Raw genomic sequence first — 16,816 nt, forward strand, 5'->3', positions numbered from 1 at the left:
AGAACACACACTATTCAAGGTAAAACTGCCCATACACATTAACTCATTTGGTGAGGCAAGTATGGCCACCTACATGCATCATATCTGGGGTCTATGCAGGCCCATCAGTTGAGTATCACATCAAGGTGCTGATGCAGACCTCACCCAATGGGATTTTCACACCTGCTTGATCGATATCTGTTCAATTTTTGGCAATTTATCTTTTGGGGAGACAGTTGGGAGGTGCCCATACACAGGTAGATAAGCAGCCGACTCAATGGATCAAGTCAGCAGCTTAAATCTGCTTGTGTATGGCCATCTTTAGTACCAGATGGATATTCTAAATATAAGTTACATGAGGTTCTGTTTATACATGCATATATGCAAGTCAGAATGTGTAAACGGTAATCCCTCATTTCACATCTCTTGGTCAGTAAATGATTACTACAAAAGTCTTAGATCAAAGTACTAGACATTTCTGCAAATCTGACACACTGACTAGGGCTTAAGAACCTTACTCATGCATTGTATATAAGGTTCTCTTTCAAGGTGAGCAACAATGAAGACAGCAGTGGCCCTACAGAGGTACTCTTACAGTGTTTTTGTACAAAGCAGGATGAAAGGGACCCTACAAATATTAATCTTTAGGCTGTTATGATCTTGTTGTTTCACAGATTTCTCCCTCTCTCTTTCTCTCTCATCCCTGTTTTTGTGCCATTGACTCAATGTACCTCATTAATAAACAGAGCTAATGGGGGTACAATAGGGTCTCATATTGCATACTGTACCATAGCACTGGGGGAATTTACATTTTCTTCAACACAATAATATTTCATTCCTCATTCCATGTCTGTCTTGTATATACTATGGCTTTTCACCATTTCATCACCTTGTGATATAGTCTTTGTGACACTAAGGGGGTCTATTTATCATGCTGCATAAAACATTAAAGACAAACATCACTGGTGATGCCAGGTTTTTGCTTTTGTTTTCTAAATTGCAGGTTGGTTGCTACGGCCAACATAACCGGTGATATTTTTCTCCAGTGTTTTACACAGCTTGATAAATAGGCCTCTTGGTGTATTTTAGAAATTTGACCCCAACTGAAATCTGACAGAGGTGCTTCAGTTCTTCTGTGAATTCTATGTGAATGAGAGGTATTTTGGAAATTTCCTCTGTCTTCACATTATTGAGTAAGCAAAAGTTACATCAATCAGCCTATGGTGACCTAGCCTAGATGACAACTAAGCAGACATGAGGGCATCTGTTCCAATTACAATATAGTATGTTCCATCTTAATATTCAGAGGGTTTTTATAGTAAGAGCTGTGAAGTTTTGGAATTCTCTCCCTGAATCAGTTGTAATGGCAGATACATTTGTTAATTTAAAGAAGGGGTTGGGTGGCTTTTTAGCAAGTGAGAAAATATAGAAAAAGACATCTATTATTAAAATAAACATATCTATATAATACAGAAGAGAAACTTTTTACTTCTTGGGAACTATGAATATACAGTAGGTTGAGACATTTTTAGGGGAAGTTCTACTAACCTTGCAGAAATGCTACAAATAGGGGACTTATTAAAGCACATTCCCAGGCCCCATGCTTTAATTCATTATTATCAATGTATTCTTGCTAATCTACCATAACCACATCATATGCTGACCCTCCCTGTCCACCTCTGGTTATACCTTTAATCATTATTTTTGTGAATTTACTTTCCTTTATTTGCCAGTTAAATAGCAATATACTCAAAAAAACATGTAAGCACTGCCTTATGTGGATGATTAAAGATAATATCACATCGAGCATTTTGATAGCTGCCTCTTTGTTATGGACTACCATAATGCCCTGTTCACCAAGGGATGCTTCATATATACTTGTATTAGAAATGTACTGCGAAATGCAAGCAATGCCAGTCGGCAGCATCAAGGGCAAATAAGGTCTTGAGCTGTATTAAAAGGGGCATAGAGGCAAGGGAGGAGGGGGTCATTCTTCCACTGTATAGAGCACTTGTAAGGCCCCATCTAGAATATGCCGTACAGTTTTGGTCTCCATCACTCAAACAGGACATTATTGTACAGAGGGTACAGAGAAGGGCAACTAAGCTGGTAAAAGATATTGAAAATCTTAGCTATGAGGAAAGACTGGCCAAATTGGGGATGTTCACGCTGGAGAAGAGGCGCTTAAGGGGTGATATGATGACTATGTATAAATATATAAGGGGATCATATAATAATCTCTCTAATGCTTTATTTACCAGTAGGTCTTTCCAGCTGACACAAGGTCACCCATTCCAATTAGAAGAAAAGAGGTTCCACTAAATATTCGGAAGGGTTTTTTTACAGTGAGAGCTGTGAAGATGTGGAATTCTCTCCCTGAATCAGTTGTACAGGCTGATACATTAGATAGCTTTAAGAAGGGATTGGATAGCTTTATAGCAAGTAAGGGAATACAGGGTTATGGGAAATAGCTCATAGTCCAAGTTGATCCAGGGACTAGTCCGATTGCCATTTTGGAGTCAGGAAGGAATTTTTCCCCCTCTAAGGCAAATTGGAGAGGCTTCAGATGGGTTTTTTGCCTTCCTCTGGATCAACTGGCAGATAGGTAGTTAATGAAAAAAAAAAAAAGGTTGAACTCAATGGACATGTGTCTTTTTTCAACCTTACTTACTTAGAAAGCAAATTATGTTTTTGTCCATACACACACATTGCCACGCTAGAATGGTGAATATCAGGGTACAAACTAGTGCCTTCACTAGGAGAAATACAATGGAGTGCTGAACAAACTAAAAGACAAGGATCATTTTGTAACTGAGTGTCCTCATTATTGCTTGCTTCCCTTATTTACATTTACTAATCACATGCATGACACACAAGCATATTATTTATCATATGATTAACATGCATAAATCTGAGTTGTAGAATCTAAAACACAAACACACAATTAACTTCATGCCGCATAACATACCCTGTAAATAACACATATAATGAGCTTTGATTTGCTAAGCAATTTTAAGGGATAACTTAGAAAACTTGGTGGACTAAATTGTTGTTATCTGCCATCTCATTTTCTGCTTTTACTATGGCCCAGCTGAGACACGCACTGCAATTAACCCTTCCATTGCCAGGGGGCTCAGTATTGCATCTGTCACTGCCACAGAAAAGGCTTTGAAGCCACCCTAGCTTGCTCCTCAAGATTAAACAAACGCTGTGTATACAGAGCCTTGCTTAGAATTAATTGTTGTCAAGATAAATTTCACACCAAAGATAACAGACGTGCTGTGTAAATGAGATAAACAACTCACTTGCCTGAAGTCTAATGAGATGCAAGAAGAATTCAAGAGAGCTAGACAGAGACACTGGACTGTGGATAGTGGTGCCATCTAGCTCTGGAAATTATGGATTTGCCATATTATGCTATGTTTTCTTCTGTGTTTCTATGTATTTATTTTAAAAATGTATTTCTAGAGAGACTTCATATATGCTACATTTAAATACTTTGAACTTTTTTCTTTGCTGGGAAAAAAAAATAGTCTCTGAAAATCTATTCTTAGGATAAAAGCATTGGCTACAGGGTATCTTTTTCTTTGACCTAAACAGCACATTTTGGATTTGATTTTTTTTTAACCTTGTTAAAAGGGTTAATATGAGGGTTAAGACTGATTGTATTCACATAACTTGCTAAACACATCATTATGATTATGCATGTATATAGGTTTATTTGTTATATGCAACCAACAATCACTGAGCTTTATGAGGATAACAAAACAATATATGTATGGTAACTGAGCAGCAGTTTTGAGAGCAAACATTTCAGGCACTGTGTGGGAGTCTCTTTCCTAATGTTTACACATTTAATTAATTATAACATGAATTAACAGGGAAGGGCATGCAATTAGGGAACAAATGAGGCTATGGTAGTAAACATTCAGGCTGTTTATTTTATAAAATACGTGCATGCCCTAAACATGTCTTAAACTTGAATCCTTGTTACATGGGACTTAATGCTACAAAAAGGTTTCCAAAAATTCTTTAGCAGGTTCTACTACATATTCAGCTAAGGGGTCTCTCACTGTAGAAATCTATATTAAAGCCATACCATGTTGCTTAGAAGCAAGTTATTCAAATAAGTAAAAGTAGGACCATAGATAAGTATGAAATGTGCCAGTATGAATGTAACTTGCCCCCCTGCACAATACTATAATTTTGTGGGTTTCAGTAATTATTGTCAGTGCTGTGTCAAGTTAGCGAGGCACCCCAGCCAGCTGGTGAATGCCCCTGCCTTGTCTAGTGCGTGAGCGCGCACAAGCATGCTCAGATGAGGCAGATGCCAGCATTTGCGATCGTTCAGGGCCTGAACTAGGGGAGTGCAGGCAGAAGATGTATGTGCCAAGCGCCCCCACACTATTGCACCCTAAGCATGTGCTTCTTCTGCCTACCCCTAGTTCCAGCCCTGATTTTTGCCCCCCCCCCCCCAGCAGCAGCCATTCATTCACTCTACTGACCACGTTTGTTGCTGGAGAGCACATGGGTGTGTTCTTAATTGTTCACTTGTGGAAGCAAAGGGAAACTATTCTCCTGATCCTTACAGGTCTCTATAATAAACATCACATAAACCCATATGAAAATACTATTTTTATATAAATAAAGCCTTTTTATGAAAAATATATTTTTTCTAATAATACCATTAGTAAGGTACAACTGGGCCCTGCCTTCAGATAGCTGGTAACAAAAGAGCTGTGCTTCCCCTCTGTACACTGCTCTCTGCTTGAAGAGCAGCATTCCATAGGACACAAATACTTGTAACTAATCATGCCTTAGCACTCTTGCACTTGTGCTTCGGGGGGATGGATTAGATGCCACCCTTTTTGGAGTATCCTGCCTAACACAGGTATGAAGACCTATTATATAATATATGCCGTACATGAAGCTATACACATTGGAATGCCACCAGAGCTTATATTTATCTAGGTTGTGTATAGCATACACACAAAAGAATGGAGAGAAATTTACTTTAACCTACCTTATAGTGTAAATATGGAGACACAAACAGACAACAATAACAAAGTATTGCTCCTGTGGGGTGCTTAGTGTGTGCTACTCCGTTAGCTAAGCCAGAAAGCTCCCCACAGCTTTCCATATGAGAATTCCATATTTACATTCACTTTTAGAGTTCCCTTAAATAAATTTAGTCAAACTGTTTTAAACCATTTAATACATATGCCCCTTATAATCTATGGACAGTAGATTTATTTTTCTTCAATTTTTGAAATCAAAATGTGACCATGAGATGGCACTGTTTCATTAGTGCTTGTGGATAAGGTTTTCCTGTTAGAGCAATCATGGTATATAAACACAAATATGTGGGTAACTATACTTCCTTAGCAAAAGAGACGAACCAAGGCCAATAGACCTTCTCTGTTAAGGAAGCACATGCTTTTATAGCCATATTACGATGAGATAATAGTCGCAGGGGCAGATTTATCAATGGTCGAGGTTAATTTTTGACAAAAAAAATTTGAATTTTGTGCTAGTACTGTGACTAGGGAATAGTCCAAATTCAATTCGAATTTGAAAAAAAAATTAAAAAATTCAAATACCAAAATTTATCATGTACTGTCTCTTTAAAAATTTGACTTTGACCATTCGCCATCTAAAACCTGCCGAATTGCTATTTCTTTTTAGGAAAAACTTTGAATCTAATTCAATCGAATGCGATATTCCTTTGATTCGTATGATTCAAATTTGGCTGAATACAGACCTATTCGACCAAAAAAAAAAAACTTCAACTTGATTTTGGTTCGTCTTTTTGAATTGGATTTTTAAAGTTTTTTCAATTCGAATTTCAACCCTTGATAAATATGCCCCCAAATGTATATATTTAATGTCTAATAGTCAGACCCTTTTGTACTATTTATTCACATGTGCAATGAGGGCTATTTAGTAACTTTTGTCACATCGACTCCTAGATTTCATGAATTTTGACTAATTTCTACTATTTAGTGGAAAATATCCAATTTTCAAAAATTTTTCACCAAACAGTATTGGAATACAAAGCTGCAAGATTCTAAATCCTGAACACGCCATGGATTTACCTCCTAACTGCTATTAGCAAACGGGACTTGTGATGTTTGCATTGGAATTTTCAGATCCTTAGCAATGGATGGGTTAATAATACTATAGACACTCATAATGCATGACATTGAACGTATATTTCCTACATGTCAGCTTTATCCTTTGTAGTGTCATGATAGGGACAACAAACTTCTGTTCATCAGGTTTAAACATGTGCACGTTTAATTCATTGTGAAACAGTAAGTAGAACTAAGGCAAGTACGTCAAAAGGGATGAATATTTAAGGCAGGGCTAGCTACACTATAAGGCTGTTCTCATTTACACACAAATGCAGTAGCCCAATCTTCAGCCCCCCCCCTCCATCAACACCAAAACACGTAAAATCTTCAAAGGCAAACTGAGAGGTATCTGGTTACAGGGCCAATTCACTTTTTAACCTGGTATAACTGTTTTGTGACCCCTAATGATCGCACATTATGTGGCCAGATCAACGAGCACTTAATAACAAAGACCAAAGCAAAATACGGTTGGCAGTCAGAATGTTTTGACACCAAGGGGTCATGTGGAGAAAGTTTCTCAAGTGAATAGGAGAGAGAGCAGTAACAAACTATCAATTTGTATTATTATGCAACCAATCACAATAGAGTGACCTCTGAACCCACCCATTAAATTGTTCCTAATAATTTTTAACCACGGTGCTGTTTGTAAAAGCTGCAGGTGTAAAGGTCTCTGTACCAAATGAAGCAGTAGCAAATATGTAGGATGCTTTAAAGCAATGTGATCAGGAGCACAGCAGCTCTTTGAATGGATGAATGGGATGGCCCTGTACTGAAAGAAAAGAGAGAGAGTGTGTGTGTGTGTGTGTGTGTAAATGCACAAATAGATGAAAAGATTGTAAGGTAGGTGCAAACATGTTTTAATATAATGTAACAAGCTACTGAACCAGAAATTCCTGCAAGGGAGCTCTTCAGCTCTTTGCAAAGTATTGCAAATTATAGATCTTCAATGGTAGCAAATCTGAAACCCTTTTTGATAGCCAAGGTGTCTGGAACCTGCACTGGACCAAGTATACTGAAGCAACCTTTCTCACCCTACACAGATGGGTACAAATGCAGAATCCTGCATGAGATGACGAATATGAGAAACATTTTCTGTAACAGAAAATTAAATATTCTATTTTATGACACACACCACATCAGTCAAACTAACTGCAAATTGATTCCTTGTTTTCCGAGTGTTACTGAACATGCAAGCATTTCACCCTTGTTGTTAGATAATATTTATGACTTAAAGGGGTTGTTTAACTAACACTTTTTTCAGTTCAGTCGGTTTTAGATACTTTACCAGAAAATACTTTTTCCAATTAATTTCTATTTTCTATGTGTGACCGTTTTTCTAATATTGAAGTGTAAAGTTTAATTTATCTCCTTCTAAATCAAGGAGGGGGTCACCAACCCTGTTAACTTCTAAGTTGATACATTTAGATGATACATATTTTATCGTTGGCCCTGCTGACCAGAATCTCTGAATTTCTTACAGACAGCTATTTGAATTGATACAATATTTACTAATACTCCAGAGATGTATCAAATAAATGTTGCAAAATTGTAACAGTTTGGAGTCTGCGCCTGAATTACTGAGCTGCCAGACTGAAACATCAGAGACAGGAACATTAAACTTTAAGTTAGATTTTGAAAAAACTGTAAAAAATAAAAAATGGAAAGTAATTTAAAGTAATTTAAAAAAAGTCTTTATTTCTGGGGAACACTCTGAAAACAATTGAACTGAAAAAAAGTGTTTAGAAGGTAAACAACCCCTTTAAATTTTGCTTGGTAGAATCTTATTTAATCATATATTTATAGCAACGAGAATGCAGATAGTAGATAACTGGAAATCTGAACATATACCAAGATTTGAAGACATCCTTAAGATGGTGGAGTTCAACCTACGAGCAGAAAAGTCTTGGGCAATGAAATCAGACAACTTACAACCATTCCTCAATAGAACTAGCTTATGGTCCTCATTATATCCTCAGTCAAAATTATTTGAGATATAGCTTCTTGAAGCACTGAATTCTTGACCTCCCACAGTCCTATATTTTCTAGTTGACTCTGTGTAATATTTCCATCAGACAGAGAAAAATGAATAACTAAGTCTTAAGCAATTTGTCCGGTTGGATAATTTCCTTTTTCTTTAGTTTCCCCTTAGATTTAGGTTTAGATAATTTAAAAACAGTTACCTGATGACCATGGGGTAAAATAGTTTATTTAATAAAAATGTATCATTAAGTAATAAAAATATAGTATTCCACAAGTTTATTGTTAAGTGTCACACATCTTATGATACATATTAATATAAAGATGTGGATGCGTCTTCCGGAGGTTGCCAGGGAGATTCTGCTCCACTTTGATAACACTGTTTTACAGTTAGTGGAATATTGATAATTTGTTTATTGTGCTGCGATGCTGATGTTGGTCCGCTGCATATATGTACAATCTTTAATGTAAACATATTACTTATTTACAACATGCCTATTTTTTTCTTTCTCTTTCCAATGGCTGTAATAATTTTCTTGAAAAACCCCAATAAAAAACATTGAAACATAAATTTTGCTTGGTATCATACATAAGGAAAAATAGTATCATGCTTAGTAACCAAACTGAACGTATATGTGGAAACATTTCTTGATCCTGCTACTGCTTAATATTACAACCAAACGGAATGTATACTGTATATGGAAACATTTCAGGGGTTCTGGAGCTGGCAGTTATAACCAAATATGAATTTACATGTTATACGTTTCTTTTCTCCTGGCACTGCATTGTGAGATGGTGAAGCATTGGTGGTTCTGGGGCTGGCTGTATATGAATGCACATGTTATACATTTCTTTGGTACTGCCATTGGTTAATATTATAACCAAAATGAATGTATATGCTGAAACATTTCAGTGGCTTTGGGGCTGACTAAGATAATAACAAAATATAAATGTACATTTCATACATTTCTCTGGTTTGGACACCAATTAATATAACAACCAAACTGAAGGTAGGTGTTAAACAGCTCAGTGATTTGGTTTAAGGCATTTTCCAGATGGTACCTACACAGCCCCCAGGTTTGTCTGTAGGCATGGTATCATAAGTCACTGTTCCAGTATCCCTGTGTCATGTTTGTTTTATATAACATTTGAGTTAGGTTATAAGCATGGATTACGCTTGCAATCAAGCCATTTGTGTATCATACGCTTGCTTAATGTAGCAGCTAAAACGGGCTTAAGGCGGCAGCCAAGTTAGGTATATGGATTATGAACTTAATTAAATGCAGCAGCTGTGCTAGGGATAAGTATTATTCTCTTGTATACAGCAGTCAATAATGGCTTAAGGAACTGTGCCCCGGTAAGTATGACCCAACCAATATATGTACAGTGGTGTGAAAAACTATTTGCCCCCTTCCTGATTTCTTATTCTTTTGCATGTTTGTCACACAAAATGTTTCTGATCATCAAACACATTTAACTATTAGTCAAAGATAACACAAAATGCAGTTTTTAAATGAGGGTTTTTATTATTTAGGGAGAAAAGAAATCCAAACCTGTGTGAAAAAGTAATTGCCCCCTGAACCTAATAACTGGTTGGGCCACCCTTAGCAGCAATAACTGTAATCAAGCGTTTGCGATAACTTGCAACGAGTCTTTTACAGCGCTCTGGAGGAATTTTGGCCCACTCATCTTTGCAGAATTGTTGTAATTCAGCTTTATTTGAGGGTTTTCTAGCATGAACCGCCTTTTTAAGGTCATGCCACAACATCTCAATAGGATTCAGGTCAGGACTTTGACTAGGCCACTCCAAAGTCTTCATTTTGCTTTTCTTCAGCCATTCAGAGGTGGATTTGCTGGTGTGTTTTGGGTCATTGTCCTGCTGCAGCACCCAAGATCGCTTCAGCTTGAGTTGACGAACAGATGGCCGGACATTCTCCTTCAGGATTTTTTGGTAGACAGTAGAATTCATGGTTTCATCTATCACAGCAAGTCTTCCAGGTCCTGAAGCAGCAAAACAACCCCAGACCATCACACTACCACCACCATATTTTACTGTTGGTATGATGTTCTTTTCTGAAATGCTGTGTTACTTTTACGCCAGATGTAACGGGACGCGCACCTTCCAAAAAGTTCAACTTTTGTCTCGTCGGTCCACAAGGTATTTTCCCAAAAGTCTTGGCAATCATTGAGATGTTTTTTAGCAAAATTGAGACGAGCCTTAATGTTATTTTTGCTTAAAAGTGGTTTGCGCCTTGGAAATCTGCCATGCAGGCCGTTTTTACCCAGTCTCTTTCTTATGGTGGAGTCGTGAACACTGACCTTAATTGAGGCAAGTGAGGCCTGCAGTTCTTTAGATGTTGTCCTGGGGTCTTTTGTGGCCTCTTGGATGAGTTGTCTCTGCGCTCTTGGGGTAATTTTGGTCGGCCGGCCACTCCTGGGAAGGTTCACCACTGTTCCATGTTTTTGCCATTTGTGGATAATGGCTCTCACTGTGGTTCACTAGAGTCCCAAAGCTTTAGAAATGGCTTTATAACCTTTGAAATTGAACTCAGGTGTGATAAACCACAGTTAAGTTATTTTTTAACAAGGGGGGCAATCACTTTTTCACACAGGCCCATGTAGATTTGGAGTTTTTTTTCTCCCTTAATAACGTAAACCTTCATTTAAAAACTGCATTTTGTGTTCAATTATGTTATCTTTGACTAATAGTTATCGGTTTTTGATGAGCAGAAACATTTAAGTGTGACAAACATGCAAAAGAATAAGAAATCAGGAAGGGGGCAAATAGTTTTTCACACCACTGTATTATAGGTACAGTAAATGTGGTTACTTATGTAGACATATATCTTGTGCAAATGGATTGGCTAAGGTCAATTCTGACTTATACAAAGGCTATGTAGTATGTAGGATTATACACTTGTGTATCACAAAGGTCAGTATAGGCATGTGTAGATACTGGTTTGAGATTAGTGGTCAATTCTGATTTAAATGAATATGGATATACTGCACAGGGATGCTAATGGAGCAGTCAAACAGCAGGTAGGCATTGTACAATTGCTGTATTATAACCACTGACTTGTAGGCCACAACCATTGGGGTATATGTGGTCCATATATTTTTTTTTACATTCAGAACTGTAGGCTGGTGGAGAAGTCACTAATTAGAATAAGGGTTCTATGACTGCACTGTATGCCTGCTTATTTTGAAAATAAGATATACTGTATCCTGCCTTTTGAGATAAGGCAGATCTTGGGCTGAAAATGTATAGATCTATAGCTATTGATTCAGCAAGGATTGCCACAGCCTGTGCCTCAGGCAGATAACTTATTATTCCTTGGGAGCGATAAATGTTCCGTATGTTCTGATTATAAACCAAGGTCTATTCATATAATTGGTATGTTATTCACCAGGATCTCTTACTTAGGCTACAGGGGTTCAACTCATTATCTGGCCTCAGTCCAGAAGACAGTCAATCAATGCAAATTTTTGTATGCACGGGATTCATTACTAACTCATGGTTTTAGAGCCTTGCTATGTGCTATACTATAGCACAGACCTATCCAGTTTGTCTTAAAGGGATACTGTCATGGGAAAAAATTTTTTTTTTCAAAATGAATCAGTTAATAGTGCTGCTCCAGCAGAATTCTGCACTGAAATCCATTTCTCAAAAGAGGAAACAGATTTTTTTATATTCAATTTTGAAATCTGACATGGGGCTAGACATATTGTCAATTTCCAAGCTGCCCCAAGTCATGTGACCTGTGCTCTGATAAACTTCAATCACTCTTTACTGCTGTACTGCAAGTTAGAGTGATATCACCCCCCTCCCTTTTTCCCCCCAGCAGCCAAACAAAAGAACAATGGGAAGGTAACCAGATAGCAGCTCCCTAACACAAGATAACAGCTGCCTGGTAGATCTAAGAACACTACTCAATAGTAAAAACCCATGTCCCACTGATACACATTCAGTTACATTGAGAATGAAAAACAGCAGCCTGCCAGAAAGCATTTCTCTCCTAAAGTGCAGGCACAAGTCACATGACTGGGGGCAGCTGGGAAATTGACAAAATGTCTAGCCCCATGTCAGATTTTAAAATTGAATATAAGAAAATCTGTTTGCTCTTTTGAGAAATTGATTTCAGTGCAGATTTCTGCTGGAGTAGCACTATTAACTGATTCATTTTGAAATTTTTTTTTTTCCCATGACAGTATCCCTTTAAGTACAATAGGGGTCCAGTCAGCTCACTGCAGATATACTCATGGGCCATTGCCATATAGAGCTAGCTGTAAAATTAGGTGCACACCATCAATGCGGCTGTAGCTAAAGTTGCAGAATGCCATTAGTGATTTGAAAAAAAACGTTTTTCATCCAGATTATTATCCACAGGGTCATTATAACAAGTTATTATTTCTGTCATGTTAACCCTTATTGTTGACAGGAGGCATGCACTTACGTCATGCTGTTTTTTTTTGTGCTTTTTTTAAGGGTCTGTTACTTTGTGTTTTGCCTTTCAGACCACCATAGACTGGCCCGGCTAACTGGGGTTGGTATCCTATAGGTTACCGTCAGGACAGGATGTTTATAAAATTTGTCTTATTTAGCTTATACTTCTGGACATAGGCTGCAGTGTTTGCCTTTAGACAAGGCCCTGGTTATGGCATGTCTTAACTACGGGCTTGGACATTCGAGTATAGTTAGTATGGGTGTTCCATTCCATAATAATAGGTGGATAATTATATACCTATACCTAGATTAATTCTGATCTTGGAGACTTAAGAATGATCTCAATGGCCTGTCCATACAAAAGTAACTCATCTCCACCAGTATTGTATTTGTTAGTTATAATTCCGGGAGTCAGTCAATTCCTGCCTATTGGGTAGACATGTGGGAGCATACCAAACAGATTTTGGTTCTAGGCCCAATCTAGAGTTAGTTCTCTCTTTTTAGGTGGAGGTGTCATGCTTGCTTCACACTCCAAAGTAGCATTAATTTGGAGTGGGTTCTGCCTTTAAAGAGGCCTATTTCTTTTTCTGGCAGTCCATTTCCTTAGAAGAAAAAGAGTTCCCAGGTTTTGTACAAGGTCATTTCTGTCCATCTATTGAGGTTTCATTCTTCTGAGTTTTATCTGGATTAAATTACACTTGGCCAGGTTTCCTTATGTGTAACAATTACCCTCCCATTGGGGATATTAGCTTTCTAAGTCCCAGTAAGTATGTTCAGTGAAAAGGGAAAATAGTATCATTACCGTCATGGACAACTCCATGTCATAGTTCCCGTCACTTTTTCGGTAGTTTCTAGAAGCTTATTACGAGACAGAGGATTGGGGGGTGGGGTTGGGCTTTTAAAGCTGATGGGATGCACTGGGGCCCGGGCTATCCCGTTATGTATGACACAGAGTTGTCCATGAAAGGAAAATGACAGTAAGCATCAGTGGCGTAACTTCGGATGCCAGGGCCCCCCTGCAAAAAAAATTTCAGGGCCCCCTCTACACAAAATAGTGGGAGAATTGCATGTATAATATCCCCAGAACTCATAGAAGGATGGCACAGTAGTGTCAATTTCACATACAAATACCCCAGAACTATAGAAGGATAGCAAAGTATCAATTCCACATATAAATACCCCAGAACTATAGATGGATGGCAAAGTGTAAATTTGACATATCTCTCTGTAAAGGCTATGACCAAACTTATGAGCTGTTACTGCAGAAGTAAGACCATGCCCACTTTGAATATAGAGATAGCTAAGCATCTATTTTAGCTCTTCTTCTAAACCTCTTCCTATAAATCTCATTGTTCTGAAAAAAAGCTACTGATGCAATTTCATTTATAATGCACATAAAACACTTGGCAGAATGAATGCAGTGGCAATTTCATGTAAAATACCCCCAGAACTCATATCAAGATGGCATGGTAGCAATTCTATGTATAAATACTCCCAGACTCATAGAAGATGGCACTGTGGTGGATTCATAGATAATAACCTCAGCACATATATTAAAATAACTATCAAATTTCCATGGGTTAAAAATAAAAATGGCTAATTACAGCAATGAAATAGTCCAAGTCCTTACTAGGTATCTTACTGTGCTGAGACGGAAGGGTGGGGGGTGTCACTGAGCCACCAATTTGCCTTTTAGCAAGTCCATAGCCCAGCTTACAGAGCCAGTGTGGGCGGGAAATTCAAATCAGTCAGGGCAGCGAGTCTGTCACCGCTTCGCTCTTCTGCTGCTCTTGTTCCTTCCCCCCCTCGAAACCAAAGGGCCCTGGTGAGAACATTTTACAACTAGGCCCCCCAGACACCACAAACTGGACCACAACTGTAACTGACCTAATTTTTTTATGGCCATCATTTGTTTATAGATTTTGAATTATACAGCAGTTCTTGATAATTTTTTGGCTGTAGGTGGCTAGGGTCCTATTTACCCCAATAAGCAGACAGTAGGTTAAAAGATAAGTGAAAGATAAACAGAGAACATAAATATAAATTAATAAAATATTTATAACAGTGTACAGTGTAGCCTCAAAGCAAAAATTGTTTGGAGCATTGTGAGAATTGTAGTCCACCAGCACCCTGACACTGCTCCTGCAACAAACATAGCACTGGTCATGAAGTTTGTGGATGACTGAAAATTAATATACTGAATGCCCACTGAATCATAGTTCAGTTGAAGCCGAATCTTTAAGCCATGCTCCAAAATGTGCACAAGAGAATGATCCCCACCCCTCACCCCATTACTTTATGCCTTACCTGGGGTGGCTTCCAGCACATACCAGCAGCAACATTTAATTTATTGGTAACTTCCCCTTCTGACCCCATCGCTGGGGCAGGGGGGCCCTGGTGCAGTTGCTCCCTGGTTCAGAACAGGAGACTCTGACTGAAGATGCGATCGATCGGTGCCAGACTAGCATCATAAATCACTGCGTGTGCTCTTTAAAAAGAAGAAACTCTGTGCAGCGCCAGCGTGTTATGTGAGGTAACGCATCTTCAGTCAGAGAATCTCCTGCTTTTCATCTTCCGGTGTGGGGGAGGAAGTGAAACAATTACTCACACTCTGACGGCTGTTCTGGCACAGGCCCCGATTGGAGGAAATCTGCCTAAGCCGGCAGTCTGCAGAGGTGCTGATTGCCAGCACAAATGTCCTGCAAATGTGCGCATAATGCTGAGGAAGCAGGCCCCGGCGGGCCCCCTGTACCCCCGGCCCCCCCCGCGACTGCGGGGTCTGCTTCCTCGGTAGTTACGCCACTGGTTACTACATTATGCCGACTGAGAGCACTCTGCCAAAGAGTCAAGAGGCCAGTCTCTCTGGCTGTCAATTCCCAGCTAACAAGTATCCACATACGCACTGGCTAAACAGTGTTCTACTCTTACAGCATTGCCTTAGCTTCTAGGCTAGCTCGACTCAGAAATCAGAGTAAAAGAAGCACATGTTAATTTAACACACCTTTACTATAACAGAATAGAGTTGTAACACATAAATCTTACCTGATGCTTCTGAGAATCAATCTCAGCTGCTAAGGGAAGGAATGGGAGGGGAATCTACCTGCTCATTAACTGCACCTGAACACTGACCTCCAGAGAAATTACCTAATTACAGTACCTACAGCTCACAGAACATGCAGACCAACATTTGTATTATTATTGCTCACTGAACATACAGATTAGCATTACATTTGCATTGCTCACAGAACATACAGACCAGCAATGTATTACCATTGCTCACTTTAACATGCAGACCAGCATTGCCTTAACACTGCTCACAGAACATGCAGACCAGCATTGCTTTAACACTGCTCACAGAACATGCAGACCAGCTTTGCAATAACACTGCTCACAGAACACGCCGATCATCATTGCATTAACACTGTTCTCAGAACCTGCAAATCATCATTGCATTAACACTGCTCATGGGACATACAGACCAGCATTGTATTACCATTGCTCGCAGAACATGCAGACCAGTATTGCATTATCACTGCTCATAGAACCAGCAGACCAGCATTGCCTTAAAACTGCTCACAGAACATGCCAATCAGCATTACATTATCACTGTTCTCAGACCTGCAGATCATCATTGCATTAACACTGCTCACATAACATGGAGTCCAGCATTACATTAAAACTGCTCCCAGAACATGGAGATCAGCATTGCATTATCACTGCTCACAGAACACTGAGACCAGCATTACATTAGCATTGCTCACAATCTGCCAATCTGGCTCATCCATTCTTAAGAGTTAAGAGACTCCAGCATCAGGATGGCATTCCAAGCTTAAGCATAGTTTTTAACTGCCAGCAGATTAAAGGCCCCATGGTTGTTTTTATATAAATTACCTCAAACTTGGGAAAGACTTGTGAGAGAGGCAGCTGGCTCTGTAACCTAAATTCCTCCAGATGAAAAAAATAATACAACAGTATAGGGGAAAAAAAGAAGGGGACCATAAGGCTCAGGTCACTAACTAAACATTATTCACAACACAGATGTCTGCTAACCCCACTCCCCAAGGCAAACCTGGGATTCCAACAGCTTACCCTTAACTAACTACCACCTCCCTCTCCCATCTATAAAAAAATCATGAGGGGTGTAGGAGTTATTTACCCCAATGCTGCTGGATGCTTTTTAGACATGCCCAGGTAGGCACACGGATGGGGGGGACATAGCACTTACATAGTAACATAGTAAGTTAGGTTGAAAAAAGACACATGTCCATCAAGTTCAACCTTT

At 38.8% G+C, this 16,816-nt stretch overlaps 1 long non-coding RNA gene across 1 annotated transcript in view; it reads right to left on the bottom strand.

Annotated features, from left to right (window-relative positions):
• Nucleotides 1-15,178, bottom strand: part of LOC108713978 — a 35,284-nt gene extending 20,106 nt beyond the window's left edge. Inside the window, exon 1 of the long non-coding RNA XR_005966923.1 lies at nt 14,842-15,178. This is a non-coding gene — a long non-coding RNA (uncharacterized LOC108713978). The remainder of the gene's footprint in view (nt 1-14,841) is intronic.
• Nucleotides 15,179-16,816: the final 1,638 nt, after the last annotated feature.

This window comes from Xenopus laevis, chromosome 4L, assembly GCF_017654675.1.
Source record: "Xenopus laevis strain J_2021 chromosome 4L, Xenopus_laevis_v10.1, whole genome shotgun sequence".
Lineage (NCBI taxonomy): Eukaryota > Metazoa > Chordata > Amphibia > Anura > Pipidae > Xenopus > Xenopus laevis.